The sequence below is a fragment of the Halichoerus grypus genome, chromosome 1 (genome assembly GCF_964656455.1).
Source record: "Halichoerus grypus chromosome 1, mHalGry1.hap1.1, whole genome shotgun sequence".
Taxonomy (NCBI): domain Eukaryota; kingdom Metazoa; phylum Chordata; class Mammalia; order Carnivora; family Phocidae; genus Halichoerus; species Halichoerus grypus.
The window spans coordinates 7,311,604-7,332,173 of NC_135712.1; the positions used below are offsets into that span (position 1 = coordinate 7,311,604).

Here is a 20,570-nt window from a genome sequence, read left to right on the forward strand (position 1 = left end):
TATTTCAATAATTGTTGAATGAAGACAATTGGAGGCAAGAGACTGCCGCTTGCCTAACTCACCAACATCTTCAACTCTTTATGCACAAAGAATCAAGCCTCCAATATAGCAGCTAAAACACTATACTTCTCAGCCACCTATGAGAAATAAGCAGAAGATTACTGAGAGGGTATAATAAAGAGTCTGACTCCATTTCTGATATCTGACTGCTTTCAAGCCCCACCTCCCTTCCTCTTCTGCCCCACATCTAGGAAGCTGATAAGGAAGCCTGGGTACTCCCTCCTTTGATGTGGTGGAAAGTTTCAATCCCACAAGCTCCTACCCACATGCAGGAACTCTCACCCTGGCTTAATCTCCTACCTTCCATAAAAGACAAGGCAGTCTCCTTTCGCTGCTGTCTTAAGCTATTTTTGGATCATCTTGGGAGCATGCCTTTCTCACCCCACAAAACTTCATTTTGTCAGTAGTAAACATTTCCATACCCTCCTGGTGGATGCATGTACGGTATCATCAGTTTCAACACCTGAACCAAATTTCGGGTAAGGTGTCCATCCACCTCTAGAAGACCTCTTTACAAGAATTTACTTAACTGGATGTGTCACTTTTGCCCTTCACTCTTTCCCTATTCCTGCTGGTGGTATAACAGCCAGCCCTCTTGCAATGCGGAGAAGCAAACCTGTGCTAAGAATGGCTGAGTAGAAAGAAAGAGGGAACCTAGGTCCCTGGTGACATTGTAAATTACCCTCCCATCCCTACACTGCCTGCTTCTGAGTCTCTCAAGTCGTGAAAACCAGACAAATTTATTCAGTTGCTTGTAGCTGAAGACAGTTCCAACTATAGGACTGTGACTGAGTTGTTTCTTGACCTCATAAATGGAAATTAGTACTTTTTGCCAGGATGTGAACAAGTGAATATCAAAATATTTGAAACACCTAGGACTAAGTCATTCTCAGTGGAGTGTCCCTGTAACTAAGGGCATTTACTGGATCTTTTCTGGGCTGGATTCCTTTGGGAGAAACAAGCCTACATAAGCTCACAGAGAGAACCTGTTTTCATAGTTGGAAAATGGTCTGGAAATTGGTCTACAGTAGAATTTGGAGAGAAGTTCAGAACGAAGCATTTTGGTTGGGAAGCCACCCATATATCTAACTCATACTGTGAATGTACCTAAGAGAACCAAAGTGTCAGGAAGAAAGGGGACTGCTTACTGAGTACCAATTCTTTCACTGGTAATGTGTTAGATGTGCAAAGAGAAGAGAATATAAGCTTCCTTCCCTTAACACTTGGTGGAGGAGTTAGTGCAAGCATGCTAAAAGGTCATGAAGGGAATGACAACAGTCTTCTTCAAATATAATTAGAATTAGATTTGGATAAATTGACACAAGAAGCAAGTGATGATGAACAAAACCATGTGAGCCAGATACAGGAAACTGACTAAAGCTAGATCCCCATCACTTCCCTCAATAAGCTAAATAGTATGTCCCATCTTGACCTGACAGATAATGCAGAAAGGGGAGAGAGCTGGAGGCAAGCCCCCTGATGGTGTGGTTTTTCCATATAAGCAAGAAACAACACAGCATTTATTTTTTTGAGGAAATGAGTAAATACCAAGTTTATAGGCAAAAGGAAGTAACAATATAATTGCAGAATAGAAATGTTAACATAGTCTAAATCACCTATCTTTACAAAAATGACATACCTATTCCAGAGATAATCATCTCTGACTGGAGCTCATCAAAGTTCCAAGTATTTTATCTTCACATTTCTCTTTGTTGTTGGTAAAAGTTAACAGACAACTTCCAGAGTGCATCACAGACCAATAGCCACTGACTTGAAGCAGTTTTTAAAAGTAGTTTTAAGTACTCACTATCTTAGTATTTTTGACAGTCCATATGTCAGAGATAAGATGATAAACATTCATGTTGTTGATAGAGTGAGCACACAATCAAAGAAAACAAGGAGGAAATTCCCCTCACAAGGCTCCCATCACAGCCCTGCCTGGGGTAGCCGTGGGAGTGTCTATACCTTCTTTTGCAGGAGTAACAAATAAGCTCAAATTTCAGCTCAACTCTTTGGGCAGAAGAAGAGAGAGTTTAGTCAAAACCTGAAGCAGTTTGTTGACAGATTTCCTAACAAACAAAGGCAAAAGGAAAAGGGAGGAAACTTCCTAAACTACTTCAGGAAAAGCCCCAAACAAGAGTCTCTGTGTCCAAAAACCTGTTAAATCTACTGAAACTATTTCTGACCATATTGATTTTTTCTGGAAAGTGAAGGTCTCAGTTAAACTCTCAGCATTTCTTGATTTTAGCAGGAAACTACTTTACGTGGGTGTCTGGACATCACTCTCTGCTGAAGCATGGAGAAAGGGATCTAGCAACACACCCAACCTGCCGGACAGGTACTGCCTCTCCCTGGATGGCTTATTCATGAGTCCGAAAACACCTCTGTTGTCAGTCTTGCATTTTATTTCATTCCTAAACTTGTCAGACTTGGGATGCTGAACAAATTTTAAAATTCAGAAATATGAATCATTGTAAAAACCAGTCACTCACCACTCAGCTTTCCAAATAGCAGATGTCTTTATGCATAAACTCCCATTTATTGAAATGTTTATATAGGCAAGAAGGAACTCTATAATAATACTAATGACAACACTCAAGCTAGGTCTCTATAACCACAGGAATATCAGACATTGAAGCTTTGGTTGTAATGGTTTCAGGGCCTTGTTGGCCTGTTCAAAAATGTGAAGCACTCTTTCATGAATTGGAGATCTTTAGACCCAGCCTTAGTCAGTCCTTCAAAGAGATCAAAAAGTCATGAAGTTCCTTAATTGCCTTCGTTATATCTTGCTGGAAAGAAGTCTCATTTGGGTGTTTCTTTTTCATCTACGTGGAACCCAGGGCTGCAGTAACTAATCACTTCACCATATTGTGTAGAACTTTTATTCAAAATATGATTCAGGGCTTATTACATGTATTAATGTAATATATCTGACGAGGACAGCATAAAGGAGGTAGAAGGGAACAAGCTGTGTTGCAGTGAGGAGATGACACAGACGGTAACTTGTATCTACAGGAACAAACGAAGAGAACAAGAAATGAACAATACAAAGATTGATATAATAAAGTCTTTAGATATATACTTTCCCTTCTTATCTGAGCTTCCTTAAAAGATATAAAATTATATAAACTAATAATTACAGCAATTTATCGTTGTGCTTGTAACATATAGAGAGATAATATGTATAACAATAATATTATCAAAAAAGGGGAAAGAAGAGCTTTGTAAGAGAAAAGTATCTATGTCTCACTGATATTTAGTATAAGTCTAAAGTCAATTTTGGTAAGTCAAGACATATACCATAAACCCTAGAAATTAACTTACTCTAGGCCACTAAGAAAATAACTAAAAATATAGTTGAAAAGTCATCGGAGGAATTAAACTATTATACTAAAATATGCATTTAATGCAAAAGAGAATAGTAAAGGAGGAATAGAGGAACAAAATGTGACAGGAGACTTACAGAAGGCAAAAAGTAAAATGGAAGATGTAAATTCAATATTAAATGGGAATGGATTAAACAGTCTAATCAAAAGGCAGAAATTGTTAGATTGGATAAGAAAACATGATTCAAGTATATGCTGTCTACAGAATGCAAACTTTGGTTTTAATAATACAAATAGGTTGAAAATAAAAAGGATGGAAAAAGATATACCATGCAAACAACAACCAGAAAAGAATTACTAATATCAGGGAAAATAGATTTGAAGGCCAAAAAAATATATATTACTAGAGATAAACAGGACATTTTATAATGATGAAAGTGTCAATTGATCAGAAAAATATAATAATTGAAAACATATGCAAACTAGCACAAGTGCCCCATAACACATGAAGCAAAAACTGACAGAATCAAAGAAGAAATAGACAATTCAACAATAATAGCTGATGACTCCTCTATCCCACTTTCAATAATGTATAGAACAACTAGGAAGTAGGTCAAAAAGATATGGACTTGAACAACACTAGAAACAAACAAGAACTAACAAACATTTATAGACCATTTTACTTAACAATAGAATATATATTTTTCTCAAGTGCACAGGGAACACTATCCCAGAAAGACCATATGCTAGGTTCAGTAAATTTCAAAGGCTGGAGATCATGTAAAGTATGTTCTCTGAACCACAATGGAGTGAAATTAGAAATTTATAATAAAAAGTAATTTGAGAAATTAACAAATATCTGGAAATTAAACAGCACATCCCTAAATAACCAAAGAATAAATCACAAAGGAAATTAAGATATACTTTGAGATGAATAAAAACTAAACACAGCATATCAAAACATACAGGATACAAGTAAAGCAACGCTTATAAGGAAATGCATTGCCATAAACACCTACATTGAAAAGGGAGAAAGATCTCAAATCAATAACCCAAACTTCACCTTAAGACACTGGAAAAACAAGAGAAAACTGAAGCTGAAGTAAGCATAGGGAGTAAATAGTAAAAATTACAGTGGAAATTAATGAAATGGAGATTAGAAAAAACATGTAAAAATTAATTAAACCAAAAGTTAGTTCCTTGAAAAGACCAACAAAATTGACAAAGCTTTGACTAGATTGACTAAGAGAAAGAATTAAAAACTCAAATTATTAAAATCAAGAATGAAAAAGCAGATTAGTCAACATTACCAATCTTATAGAAATAAAAATGATTATAAGGGAATAGTATGAACTGCTCTGTGTCATGGGCATGTACGACATGGACAAGTTCTTAGAAAGACACAAACTACTGCAATTGACTCAAGAAGAAACAAAATTGGAATACACATATAACAAGTAAAAAGATTAAATTACTAACTTAAAAGCTTCTTGCAAAGAAAGGCCCAGGCCCAGATGACTTGACTAGTACATTTTACCAAACATTTAAATAAAAATTAATAGCAACTATTCAAGGGGCACCTAGGTGGCTCAGTCGGTTAAGCGTCCAACTCTTGATTTCAGCTCAGGTCATGATCTCAGGGTCATACGATCCAGCCCTACATTGTCAGGGTCTGCACTGGGTATGGAGCCTGCTTAAGATTCTGTCTCTCCCTCTGCCCCTACTCCCCCCAAAATAAAAAAGAATAAATAGCAACTATTCAAAAATTATTTGAGCAAATAGAAAAGGAGGGAGCAATTTTCAACTCATTCTATGAGACCAGTATTACACAAATACAAAAACCAAACAAATACATCATAAGAAAACTCTTAAAACTACAGACCAATGTCTTTTATGAATACAGACCAAAAAAAATCCTCAGCAAAATACCAGCAAACTGAATCCAGCAACATATAAAAAGGATTATCCACGATGACCAAGTGGAATATATCCCCAAAATGTAAGGCTGGTTTAACATCCAACAATCAATCAATGTAACACACCATATTGATAAAATAAAGGACAAAACCACATGATCATTTCAAAAGAACAGAAAAAGCATTTGACAAAACCTAACACCCATTCATGATAAAAAAAAAACAACAACAAAACATTCAACAAATTAGGAAGAGACTAAACTCTCTTCAACACAATAAAGGACATCAAAAAAAAAAAAATCCACAGATAAGATTATACTTAATGATGAAAGATTGAATGCTTCTTCCCCAAGACTGGGAATAATACCAACATGTCCATTCTCACCATGTGTATTTGACATTATACTGGAGGGTCTAGCTTGGGAAATTAGGCAAGCAAAAGGAAGAAAACCCATCTAGATTGTAAAGGAAGAAGGAAAATTATCTCTATTTGCATATGGCATTATCTTGTATGTATAAAATCCTAAAGAATCCACTAAAAAATCATGAGTTCAGCAAGATTGCAGGATAAAAGATCAATTTACAAACATCAATTTTATTGTTATATGCTAGCAATGAACAATCTGAAAATGACATTAAGAAAGCAATTCCATTTTTGATAACATCAAAAATATTTAGGAATAAACTTAACAAAAATAGTATAAGACTTACATACTGAAAACTACAAAAAATGTTTGAAAAGAATTAAAAGCAAAATAAATGAGAAAGTATTTCATGTTCATGGATTGAAAGACTTTATATTGTTAAAATGGCAATAGTCCTCAAATTGATCTGCAGATTCAATGCAGTGCCTATCAAAATCTCAGCTGGTTGTGTTTCAGAAATTGACAATTTACATGAAAATCCAAAGGACAAAGAATAGCTAGCACAATATTGAAAAGACCAAAGTTGAGGAACTCACACTTCCTGATTTCAAAACTTGTTACAAAACTACAACAAACAAGACAGTAGAGTACTGGAATAAGGACAGATCAATAAAATAGAATAGAGGCCCCAAATAAACTCTCACATTTTTGATCAGTTAGTTTCGACAAGCAGTCATGATAGTTCAATGGGGCCAGAAAAGTCTTTTTGACAAATCTTGCTGGCAGAACTGGATGTCCACTTGCAAAAGAATGAAGTTGGATGCCTTTGTTACACTACCACCAAAAAACTAACTCAAAATAGACTATAGAGCTACATGCAAGAGCTAAAATTATACCACTCTTGAGAGGAAACATGAAAGTAAGGCTTTAAATATCATGTAAAAAAAATCCATAAGTAACAAAAGGAAAAAATAGATACATTGGAACTTAGCAAAATTGAAAACTTTTATGTTGCAAATCACACCAAGAAAGTGAAAACACAACCCACAGAATGAAAGAAAATATTTTCAAATCACATATCTGATAAGGGACTTGTGTCTATATTTTTAGCAACTCAATAATAAAAAATAACAGAATTAAAAAAACGGGTGATTGATCTGAATGACATTTCTTCAGAGAAGATAAGCAGCTGGTCAATAAGCACATGAAAAGATGCTCAACATCATTCGTCATTAGGGAAATGCACATCAAAACCACAATGAGTTACCACTTGGCACCCACTAGGATAATAATCATGAAAAAGACATGGAATGTGAAGAAATTGGAACCTCCTATGTTCCTGGTGGTGATGCAGAGTGGTTGCACTAGCTTGTGAAACGGTTTGGCAGTTTCTCAAAATGGGAAACATAGAGTTATATGATCTAGTAATTCTATTCCTGGGTATGGGCCCAAGAGAAATGAAAACACACATTCACACAAGAACTTGTACATGAATGTTCAAGCAGCACTATTCAAAATTGCCAAAGAGTAGAAATAACCCAAATGCCATCCACCGATGAATGCATAAGTGAGATATAGTTTATTTATATACCATGTTATTCATCAGTAAAAAAGGGATGAATTACTGACACCTGCCACAGTATGGATGAACCTTGAAAACATGATGCTAAGTGAAAGAAACCAGACACAAAAAGTCACATACCATATAATTCCATTGATATGAAATATACACAACAGGCAAGTCTGTAGAGAGCACAAGTAGATTGCTGATTGTCTAGGGCTTGGAGAGAGGGGATGGGAAGGGCAGTGACATGATGACGAAAGTGGATGAAAATGTAACTTTTTCAACTTTACATCAAAATGTAAAACTGATTGTGATGATTGCACAAGTCTGTGAACAAACAACATTGAATGACACACTCTAAATGTGTACATGTTTTGGTATGTGAATGATATCTCAATAAAGGTGTTAAAAAATCTAATCCATATAAATCAGTCATGTAGTATGAGTTTGGTTTCCTTAGAAAAATTATTACAGGAGCATTTTTCAATGTGTTGCCACTGTTGACATTTTGGGCTAAGTCATTATTTGTCATTGGGGAGTGTCCCTTTGTCCTGTGTATTGTAGGATGTTTGGTTGTATCCTTGGCCTCTACCCACCAGGAGCCAGCAACGTCCCTTCCGCCAGGTATGACAACCAAAACTATCTCTGACAAATGTCCCTGGGGGGTGCAAACTGTTCCCACTTGAGAACCACTGTGTGGCGTGCTTAACAGCAGTAACTGTACAAAATCAACATTTCAGCTCTTACTAACCCTTTAGGCTGCTAGAAACTTAAACACTGACCCTTTATTTCTCACGACAAAACTAAAGAATAGATTGTTTTCGTTACTTTCAACTTTTGTCCTGGAGCTCAAGGGGAAGCCAGTGAGGACAATGGTCTAGGTGCAATTACAACTTTCCACAGATTGGTGCCTGCACTGTGTTTCTATTTAACTGCTATACTCGGGGTTATAATTTAGCCTGTGTCTAATGAAATGTTAAATTTGCTTGCCACACGTTTAGTAGATAGTCCTCTTAAATAAGAAAATATTTAGAGAAGTAGAAATGCATTTATCTTTTATTCTATTATTGGTTATAGAGTAAATATCACGAATATCTATGCAAAGTAAGAAAAAAACCAAGCAGGATTCCATGGAGATTTAAATAAAAATGTTTCACTTGAATTTAATTGTTTTTGGCAACTTAGCCAAGTGAACTTCTCAATCTGTATTCAAGGAGCCCCACAAAAACTACAGTGATTGTAAAACACGAAAGTTGATTTCCAAATAAAGCAAGAAGGCATGTGATTGATTCTACCACTGCTTAACACAAAGCTGAAAAGGAACGAATGAGAAAGATTAATCATCTTGAAACCCCAGGAGAGGCCAGAATCAGAACTGTGAGTCCCGGGGAGAAAAAAAAAAATGAGAAAAATGTGATGAATGTGACAAGAGGGTGTTGAATCAGTCACTGATAAAAGGGAATGGGTCACTCCCTCACCGAGTTGCAGCAATAGAAATAAATAAGGAAAGCCAAGAGCCAATGCAATGGGAAAACATGTCGGTTTTATGCACACATCCTCACAAACACATTACTCACCACCGAGTAGTAATGCTCATCATCATGTACTCACTTCATGCTATGAAAATTGGATGTCTCAGATTGACTGACTTTCCCTCCACAGCAAAATCATGCAGTCTTTCCACTGCTGACCTCCCATGCTAATGTAATACCCCACCGTGTTCTCCCGGAAGTCTAGAAAGGACATCAGGATGGGGGTGGGTGGGTGGCAGGTGGTCTGGGGAGTGCCCTCTGCCTTTCCACATTGTCCTGGATCAGCCAGGAGCTCAGCCAGTATTTTCCAGCTCATTTGTGTTAGTGATTTCTTGCCTTATTTCTTTTTCCAATCTATCCGATTCAAAGAAACGGACACCATCAAAGTCGTGCTCCCATCCTAAACTTTACACTCACACCCTGATCTGAATAACTTGGCATCACCTTGTTTCCTCTTCTTGTCACTAAATCTTATCCTGGACTTTCTAATCTTAAAGTTCTGCCCGCTCTCTCATGCGGAGCTTCCAGTTCCCAAAGCCCGAATGACCGTGGCCACATGCTAGGAGAACGGGAGGCCTCTAGCCACCAAGCTGTCTGCCGTGCAAAGCCATTCTGCATCCTTCTTGGCTTTAACACTTACCACTCAGACTGGTCCTGTTTTGTTCCTCTGGGAAATCCTGGACTCCAGTGTTGAGGGCAGGAGAGGATGAGGAAGCCCTCCACGCAGAGCGTGTGTGAACGCTGGGTGTGTGAGCCCTCACCTGCGTGTGTCTCTCTGTTGCTACGTGTGGAGTGCGAAGTAGAATGAGAACTTCCAGTCCTCTAAAGGAAGGCACCAGGGCCGTGGATGTTAAAGCTCTTCTCCGCAGACTTTCTAGTCTCACAAGGAATTTCTTCCACGTCTTGGAGTTGACAGGAATTGGACAAGCCTTGGTCTTACCACAACCCAGCGCATTGGGCAATCTAAGGGCGGGACTCTCCCTCAACGTTGGGGTTGCCAGTTCAGTAGGGCCTGAAGTTCCTTTTCTGAAAAGGAAAGTCCATGCTGTGGCAAAACTGACAAAACATGGTTTTTTGTTTGTTTGTTTTGTATTTGGGGGGGGTCCACTTTTAATCAACCTGAGTAAGCAAAAAAAAAAAAAAAAAGTGTGTTACCATCAAAGAAAGAATCACCTGGTTAAACTGTTCCATAAAATGCAGGCTTTCCCCCAGTTTGGATATTTTCCCCTCTTTGTCCTCCTGGTCTGCTGTTGGGACAACCACTTTTTTTTTTTTTTTTTTGGAAGTTGAACAAAATTTAAATAGAGTTGTGCTGGCGTATTTTCCTATGTTGTTTGGGAGAGATTAAAATACATCAACTTTCCTGACTGCCTCAAACTTCATGCAACTCCAGCCCTCCATCAAAATTCTCCTTTTAATGATAAATGGTTCTCTTATGATTCTGAGCCTCACAGAGGATGGTTATATTTTCGCCATCTACTGAGTATTGGTGGAACTGCATTTGCTGCTGCAAGCCATAGTATCCTTGTTCTGTGCCCAACGCTTCCAAGAAAATAGAGGTCTCAGCAATGATGAACAATTTAGGAAACACAAATATATAATATATCACTTAGAGCATCAAGAGGGACACCTGAGATGTTAATTTTATTTTTAGAAGTATTTTTTTTTCCAGAAGAGGATATGTCCCATATTTTAACTCTCCAGTTCTTCTTTGTGTTGAATCTAAGGCAACAACCCTGAGACCAGGTTGGATAATAATGTAGGTCAGGTTGTAAATCTTGTGCTCCAAATATTTAAAAATACTGCATAGCATTAAAAAAAAAAAAAACTCAAAAGAGGTGCCAGAAACATGTGACTTGATACTAAAGCAGATGGGAGGGAGTGGAGTGGATTTTGGTTTTGGAAATGCAGGAACCTAAATCTTCAATACCCAAACAGGGACAGAAGTTGAGGTCTCGGAACCAGACAAAGCAAGAGCAGGAACTGAGATTACCCCATTAGGACCAGATTGTGAAAGCTGGACTGGAAAATCACCTACCCATTAGTACAGGGCTATGACAAGGAAGACTATCTCTTTCTGTCTGATTTGGGTGCAAAGGTAGAAATATCCTTAAGAATCCAATAGCATAGCCCTTTCCAATCACAAAGTTAGGATTCAAATTTGCATTCCCCCACTCTGTCCAGGAATTCCCTAGCTATGAAATAAGCATAAAACTTGTTCCAGACCAGTGTGCCCCTTTGGAATCTTAGCAGATAAACAAAAACAAAACAAAACAAAACAAAACAAAACAAAAAAACAAAAACAAAAAACAAAACAACAAAACAACAAAAAACAAAAACAAAAAAACCCTCTCTTGAGAAAAACTCTGATAACCCAGACCACATGAAAAAAAAAAAGCAAACCCCAATGAAGATTAGTTCCCATTAAAAAAATAATAAAATATGCAAGGACACAATACACTCTATAAGGGGGTGAGGAGGCATGCATTAAATATCAGAATTAGAATTCTAGTAGCAAGGGTATAAGAAGACAATTGAAAGAGAATATAAGATAAGTGTGTTTAAAATGATTAAAGATATAGGTTAAAAAATGCTAGTGAAAAGGAAAACAGATTGGGAAAAACCAAGCTATGGCTTTGTGAAATAAAATGCAGTTACTGAAATTAAAATCTCAGTTGGCAGGCCAAGTTAACAGAAGAGATATGGCTGAAGAGAATATTAGTGAACTGGAAGACAGATATGAGAAAATTACTAACAATGTAGCAGGGAGAGAGAAAGAAATGAGAAATATGAGAGGATAAATAACTCTAACATATATTTTATAGATGGTCCAGAAAGAAAATAGAAAAAGTAAGGCAGATGCAAAATTCAAGGAAATAATTGTTGAGAATTTTCTAAAGCAGACAGAGAAAGACAAATACCATACGATTTCACTTATATGTGGAATCCAAGAAACCAACCAACCGAACAACCACACAAGCACAAACTTGAATATAGAGAACAAACTGATGGTTACCAGAGGGGAGGTGGGTGGAGGGATGGGTAAAATAGGTAAAGGGGAGTAAGAGGTACACACTTCCAGTTACAAAATAAATACATCATGGAGATGAAAAGTACAGTATGGGAAATAAAGTCAATAATATTGTAATAAAGTATGGTGACAGACATCAGGACGAGCACTGAATAATGTACAGAATTGTCAAATCAATATGTTGTACACTTGGAACTAATACAACATTGTATGTCAATTACATTTCAGTAATTTAAAAAATTGTTAAAGTCTTTTAAAAAAGAGAAAAAGAGAGAGGACACTCAGACTCAAGAGACACACTGAGTTTGGAGCAGAAAGATATGAATTTAAATCCACCCCTGGACATATTGCAGCAAAGATAAAATATTAAAAAGTACCAGAGAGAAAAGCAGACCAACTACAAGGGAACAACAACTAGTGTAGTATAAAGCAGAGTTCTCAAAAGCAATAAGAGAGATCAGAAGATAGTGAGGTAACAGAGTTAAGGTGCTGAGGGGAAAATATCAGCATAGAATTTTATATACAACCAAGCTATTCTTCAGGAGTAAGGATGGAATAACATTTTCATTTATTTATTTTTTAAAGATTTCATTTATTTATTTAAGAGAGAGAAAACACGAGTGGGGGAGGGGCAGAGGGAGAGGAAGAGAATCTCAAGCAGATTCCTCGCTCAGGGTGGAGCCCCATGGGGGGCTTGATATCGTGACCCTGGGATCATGACCTGATCCGAAATCAAGAGTCAGACACTCAACCGACTGAGCTACCCAGGCCCCCCCAGTAACATTTTTATTTTTAGCTTTTTTATTTATATAAATATAGTTATATCATACATATAACATATATGATATATTTTTATTTATATAAAACCTGAGTAAGAACTACAAACTTAATTGAATATGCAAATAACTACAAGTGATTTAGGGACCACTAAAAAAATTGCAACTAAATATAAAGCACAATGATGAGGCCCAGCTATATCAGGAGATGAGCCCAGCATGGAAGGTGGGAGGGAGTGATCTGGACTTAAGTCAAGCACCTGTGTTTCTACAGTTCATGAGAACGGCTGAGACAATCATTAACATTAGAACCCAGTTAAGTATGCATACTAAATATTTAAGTGTTACCAGTGAAAGACCAGAAGTACAATATATAACTTACAAGAGTAGACAAGAGGGAATTTTAGAAAAAATAAAACAAAAAAACTTAATTTCTAAAAGAAAGGGAAGCGGGACAAGAGAAGAAGCAAAAAATCATGATATGTATAAAACTTAAATGGACATGGTAAAAATTAATTTTTTAAAAGACTAAAATGGGCTGAGTTTATCAATTAAAAGATAGGGATTTTCAATTTTGATTTAAAAAATCCAACTATGCTGTTTAAACTAAAAAAGTAAAGATATAAAAAAGATGGAAGAAAACTAATGTAGTTATTCATGGCAGACAAATAAGCTTTAAGGTAAAAAACAAAATAACACGAAAAATATTATCAGAAATCAAGAGGGTCACCACATCATGAAAGAAGAATAATTCAAGAAAATATATGTAAAGATTCTGAAATTATGTGTATCAGACTACAGGCCTGAAATAAAAACAGTCAAGATGAGGAAATTATCAGGTTAAAACTGAAATATCAGCCAGAAGAACTGAAAATTTTAACACATCCATCCTAGAAAAACAGATGAAATAAAAGAAATAATTAGGTATAAAAAGCATTTTAAGTGAGAGAATTAACAACTTGACGTAGTTAGCATCCATGGAAACCCTATCATAATGAGAGAACATAACGCTTTTATGCATCTATGAACATGCAAAAGTTGACCTTGTAATAAGTCACAAAGCAAATCTTTAAAATACCAAAGAACTTCTATAATGAGACCATGTTTTTTGGCACAATATTTTTAAAAATAGAAAATAATTATTGGAATCAATTTAAAACATATGTTTTAAACATTTGGAAGTTTAAAAACACACTTCTAAATAAACCTGGCTTATAGAACGGGTCAAAGTGGATGATGGTTAGAAATGCATGAACTAGGTGTTATACTGACCTAATGAATCATTGAACATTATATCAAAAACTACTGATGTACTATACCTTGGCTAATTGAATTTAAATTAAAAAATTAAATTAAATTTTAAAAAAAGAAATGCATGAAAATACAACCACTACATCCCAAAAATGGAGCAGTATTTTGAAGGAAATATATCGACTTCTGTAGGAATATGTATCACAGTCATTAGCGAAAAAAAGAGCAAGTCTTAAAATTAATGACCTATGTAGTCAGTGTGAGAAGTTAGAAAAAGGACAGACCTAACCATAAAGAAAGTAGTTCAAGGAAACAAAATTAAAAGCCCCAAATAATGCAATGACAAATGAAGAAAAAGTAAGTAATGTCAACTATGTTAAAAGAATATTTTAACACCAAAAAATATATACATAGAGAGAGAAAACATTATGTTAGAATAAAAGATAAGTCACATAAACTGAAAAAATGTCTATGAAAAATGGTTATTACATTTTTCTTATATCTCACATTTTGCCCTTGACCCTTGAACATTTCTTTATAGACTGGCCTGAAGTTTTGAGCTGTTTTTTTAGAAATGATTGCATCACACCTTGAAGTTTCCTATTTTGATAGCATATGCTCGATATACTTCTAAAAGCCAAGAGATTTTTATATAAAATAACATTTCTATGACATGCACATAAACAAGTTAGAAGTTGTGTTTCATTTATCTTTGAAATACCCATGAGCTTAAAAATTAACAGGAGAAACTGTTTAGCTCAACACACCGAGTGTTTAGTGACCCCTCACGTGGGGCACGTCTAGAATTTAGGTCCCGCTCTCTCTTCTCTGACAACCATCTGACATACGCTCCCAGCTGCACGTTAAGGAACCTCTCTTATTGCGTGAATTTTGTTGCACAGCTGAGACAACCACAATAGGTAAACAGTATTTTAGTCTTACGCCAACAAGGCACTTTAATAGTCAATCTTTTCTTTTGCTACTGCTCCAGATTCCCTTTGCAATATTATCAATGGTTTCATTTGAAAGTAAACTCGCAAAACCTAGTATGCCCAGAAAAGTGTTTATGACACCACATATTCTGAATTAGTAAATGAAAGGCACGGACAAAATCCTCGACTCAAATTATGCTCATGTGGAATCTTCTGGACACACAGGTTAGTTAGAAGAGATGCCGAAATGACCTGTGTTCATAGTTCTATTCCTTACCAGTTAATGAGTTACTCTACAAGTCAGTTTTCTCATCCGTGAAAGTAAAATAATAATGATACTTTTCCCTGAGGATTGCTGTGGGTGAAATTATGGGACACAATATTCTTAGTTCATTGTTGGTGCTCCTTACATATTATACGCACTCCCTTACTTCCATAGATGTTGTAGCAGCATCAGTGAAAGTAATTAAGATTAATAATAAAAATAATAAATAGTATTATTAAAATTATTAAAAATTAAAAATAATAACAAGGAACAATAATAGTTATTATTATATTTATGGAATATTATATAGCAGGTACTATGCTAAACAGTTCCTATGCATTAACTCAGTCTTTGAACAACCACTTTGGGTAGGTACTATTATTATCATGCCCATTTTACAGATGAAGAAACTGAGGACTCCAGAGGTTAAATCAGAGGTGGGCAAACCACAGCCTGCAGGCAGATCAGGCCACACCCATTTGCTTATGTATGGCGTCTTTCATGCTACACTGGCAGAGCTGAGTACTTGCCACAAAGGTTCATATGGCCCACAAAGCCTAAAATACTACTTTCTGGTTGATCCTTTACAGAAAAATCATGTAGGCTCCTGAGTTAGATAATTGTCCAAGTTCACACTAAGATGTCAGTCTTTAGGGCTAAATAGTACCTTCAAATTGAGAGGCTTCTTCCTGAACATGGTTTTATGACATAAATAATGTATTGCCTTTCTCCTGTTTTCTAACTGTTACATTCCCGGTATTGACAGCCTCTGTAACAAGTGAACCTGGGAATCTTGTGACTTACCGTGATGGAAGGGTATCTCACAGATAGTCCACACATGGTCAGTAAGGGGGTAGCTGGGCTGGGGGTGGGAAGGAGAGACTCTACTGCTTGCAGTCGTTCAAGGGTTGTGGCTGCCACAGATGCAAGGCCCCCTTGAAAGTCAACATCCAAGGCAAAGAGAGAGGAGGGTTGGATAGGAGGTGTCTTGGAGCCAGGCCCAAAAGCTGCATGCATCACTTCCAACCACATCTCTTTGGCTATAACTCAGAAACATGGCTTTATTTATGCCAACGATGCTGAGAAATGCCGCCTGTCAGGAAAGGGAAATGGGATTAGCATACAATGGACCAGTTTCTGCTAAAGGATGATTCTACAACTTCTTTTTTCACTGACTATTTATTACACCTTCCACATTTTATCCATGCTGATGGGTGTAAATGGAGTTCGTTCATTTCCCTTCTATGTAGTATTCTGTTGTGTGGCTTTCCCACAATTTATGTGTGCATTCTACTGTTGACAGGCCTCTGGATGGCTTCCAATTTGGGGTTATTGCTAACAATGCTGCAAAGAACGCATCTGAACTGGTCTCCTCGGACATATAGAAAGGTCCCCTATTGTATATACGAACAAGGAGAATGGCTGGGCCCATAGTCCATTGACCTGTACTTTTACCAGATATCACTAAACTGCCCTGAAATGTATGTGAAACAATTTACATGCCCAGCAGGAATTAGGACTAGTTTCTCATGTGTTTTAAATTTTGTCCATTGGATGGGTATAAATACCTCATTATTATTTCAATTGTTTCAAGAAATTTTGAAAAGTTTGACTTGTATCCAGCCTCTATAAAGAACTCTTCCAATTCAACACTAAAATGATAAATAATGCAGTTGAGAAATGGAGAAAAGATGTCAATAGACATTTCTCCCAAGAAGGCATGGAAATAGCCAATAAACACATGAAGACATACACAGCTTCATTAGTTACTGGGGAAATCAAGTAGAAACCATAACAAAATGTCACTTGCCCTCTAGGATGCTTCATTGTCCAAAGGCAAGCAATAACATGGGCTGGTGGGGTTTGGGAGAAACTGGAACCCCCGTGCATTGTTGGTGTGATTGCAAAATGGTGAAGCTGCTTTGGAAAAATCTCTGGCAGTTTTTCAAAATGTTAACATGGAGTTACCATATTACCCAACAATTCAGTTCTAGGTAGATACTCGTGAGGAACGAAATATATGTTCACCCAAAAATGTGTACATAAATGTTCATAGCAGCATTATTCATAATAGCCAAAAAGTCATCAATGGATGAATGGATCCATAAAATGTGGTCTACCCTTGAAATGGAATATTATTGAGGCTTAGAAACGAATGAAGTACCGATAACACGGCACAGCATGGATGAACTTTGAAAACATGACCCTAAGTGCAAGAAGCCAATCACAAAAAGCTACATATTGTATGATTCCATTTCTATGAAATGTACAGAATAGGCAAATTCATAGGAACAGAAAGCAGATTCATGTTTTCCTAGAAAGTGAGGGCAGGGGGGGATGGGGGACGACTGCTAGTGGGGACAGAGTTTTTTGTGTTTTTTTTTAGATTTTATTTATTTATTTGACAGAGAGAGACACAGCGAGAGAGGGAACACAAGCAGGGGGAGTGGAAGAGGGAGAAGCAGGCTTCCCGCGGAGCAGGGAGCCCGATGTGGGGCTCGATCCCAGGACCCTGGGATCATGACCTGAGCCGAAGGCAGACGCTTAATGACTGAGCCACCCCGGCATCCCAAGGGGACAGAGTTTTTAGGGAGAGAGATGAAAATATCCTAAAATTAAATAGTGCAACAGATGGTTGCACAACCCCATGAATGTAACAAAACACACTAAACTATATGCTTTAAAAGGGTGCATTTGATGGTATGTGAATAAAGTTCAATAAAGCTGTCATTTTAAACAATCTAGAAAGATAGACAATATTTCCCTATGTCATTCAGCCTTTCAAGTTGTTCATCTGTGATTTACCTATAAGTATTTGCCAAGTTTTATCAACTATTTGTCTGCTTTTAGTTGATTTTAGGTGTTTTCTTAACATCTGGTAGAGTGAATATCAACTCCCCTTCTTCTTTTGACCTCTGTTCTTTTGCTCTACTCCTTCCTTTTCAAAACTGTCTTGATAATTCCCAAACTCTTCCAGAGAAACATAGAAATCAGCTTGTAATTTTCCACAAAAAACTCCTGGCTGGATTTTGTCTGAAATTAGATTAAATTCAGAGATCAACAGGGAATTCTCACCTTCGAGAAATGAAGTCTTCTCGTTTGTGAGCATGACATGTCTCTCTGCCTTGAATTCCTCTGTACGTCTCTTGGTGGGTTTTTGTTTTGTTTTGTTTTTTTACTTTTTCCACAAGCACCCCTGTGCTTCAGTGTCTTTTATTACATATAGGTATTATTTCTGTGTATGTTATAAATATAATGTGTGTTTGTATACATACATTTATATACATACATATATATGTATATATACAGAATTGATCCTCATTGTTCACAGATTCCATATTTGTAAATTTGCCTACCTTCTAAAATGTATCTGTAACTCCCAAATCTAGATTCATGGTGCTGTCACTGTCATTTACAGACATGCATGCACAGATCAGTGAAAATTCTGAGATGTCCAGTTTTGATCTCTGAGGAGGCTAAGCGAGGCAATGCCCTGCCTTTTTGCTTCACGGTTTGCACTGTAAACAAGTGTCCTTCTTGCAACCTATTTAGTGTGACATTTTCCACATTTTGGTACTTTCTGTAGGTGTCTGTTTAAAATGCCTCCCACCCCCAGCATGGTGCTGAAATGCTGGCTGGTTGGTGTTTCTACATGCAAGAAGGCCATAATGTGCCTTGCAAAGAGTATATGTGAATTAGATAAACTTCATTCAGATAAGAGTTATAGTGCTCTTGGTCACAAGTTCAATGTTTTGGTTTTTTTTTTTAAGATTTATTTATTTGAGAGAGAGAGAGCATGAGTGGATGAAGAGGCAGAGAGAGAGACTATCCAAGCAGACTCCTGCTGAATGCAGAGTCCGATGTGGGGCTGGATCTCAGGACCCATGAGATCACAACCTGAGTCAAAACCAAGTATTGCATGGAGCACTGGGTGTTATGCACAAACAATGAATCATGGATCGCTACATCAAAAACTAATGATGTACTGTATGGTGACTAACAGAACATAATAAAATTGAAGTAAATTAAGAAAAAACAAACCAAGAGTCAGGTGCCTGACTGACTGAGCCATCCAAGTGCCCCCCAGGAGATCAATGTTAATGAAATAATATATATTAAATAAATATAAAATTATGTATCTTTAAACAGAAGCACACACAAAACAAGTTTATGCATATATCTATCGATGAGAACATTGTGACCAGAGGCTTACAAGGACCTAACTTGTATTTCTCTAGGAGCAGTGGCTCAGGATGGACTAATTCAGGGTTCATGGTGACGTCATAGAACGTAAGTACTGTGAATAACTAGCATCAACTGTGTGTGAACATATGCTTAAATACATATGTATGTATAATTATAAATATATGTAATAAAAACATTTATGGGAATCTTATAGTTTTGTAAAAGGAATATTTTGACAAATTTAAATGAAATATTTTAAATAGTTCATGTAATGTTTCCTATGTAAAGGAATGCAATTTACTTTTTTGCACTATTTTTCTCCCTGGCAAGGTTGCTAAAATGTGTTTTCTCTAAAATCTTCCATGCGATATTGAACAGAAAAGAGTGAGCACCCTTCCTGGTTTTATAGGAAATGCTTATAAACTTTCACTATTAAGTATCATATTTGCTTATGATCAATATCAGATTTCTGTTAGATACATTTTATCATTTCAAATTAATTAATAGATTTTTTTTATGAATGAGTACTAGATTGTTTGTTGAATTACTTTTCTACATATATTAAGATGATCGTGTTTTTCTCCCTTAAATCTGATAATGTGGTGAATCAGATAATAGATTTTCTGAGGTTAAACCATTAATAAACTCCTGTGATAAATTCCATTTCATTATGATGTGTTTATATATAAGTTCTATTTGGTTTGCTAATATCTTATTTAGATTTTCATATGTAATGTTGCTTATTTCTATTAGTGATATGGGACTTATAATTTCCTTCCATGTACTGTGCTTGTCTGGCTTTGTTATCCAGGTGTTTTGTTTTGTTTTGTTTTGTTTTGTGGTGTCATAGAGTTTGTTGTCAAACTTACTCTGTCCATTACTTTTCTGGAAATGTGATGTGGAAGAGGAGTATCTATTTCCTGAAAAGTTGATTTAGGTTGAACTGCAAGATAATGAGCCTTTTTCGTGTGGAGACAATCTCACTATCGATTTTATTTATTTCCTTTTTTTTTTCTGTTAGGTTCACGCTTTACTTGAAAATATATTTACAGGGAGGATCTATATCTATATTTCATAAACAGATCTTAATCTATATTTCATAAACCATTTTTACAGGTTGAGTTCATTGGAACTAGATCGGTGATATCACAGTGGGCTAATTGTCACTAAGGGGTAAAATTACTACAAAATAGAAGTAATAAAGTTTTCTACGAAAATATTCAAAAAATGTTGTTTTCCAGAATCAATACAGACTAGTCCTAGTCAATTTTATTTCTTTAATTGTTCTAGATCTATTGACATTTTCTTTTCAGTCAATTTTGATAATTTATTTACAAAACTGTTACCGTGTGACTTCCTTATGATCA

The 20,570-nt window shown here is 36.3% G+C and overlaps 2 long non-coding RNA genes across 2 annotated transcripts; one reads left to right on the forward strand and one right to left on the reverse strand.

The window, feature by feature from the left end:
* Positions 1–2,926: 2,926 nt before the first annotated feature.
* LOC144381943 (uncharacterized) lies at positions 2,927–9,779 on the reverse strand. The gene is made up of 2 exons (XR_013448273.1): positions 9,404–9,779; positions 2,927–3,069 (listed from the first exon to the last, which is right to left on the reverse strand). It is a non-coding gene; the product is annotated as an uncharacterized LOC144381943 (long non-coding RNA).
* On the forward strand, positions 7,794–19,318 carry LOC118552152 (uncharacterized). The gene is made up of 3 exons (XR_013448280.1): positions 7,794–7,855; positions 8,446–8,608; positions 19,257–19,318. It is a non-coding gene; the product is annotated as an uncharacterized LOC118552152 (long non-coding RNA).
* The last annotated feature ends 1,252 nt before the right edge of the window (positions 19,319–20,570 follow it).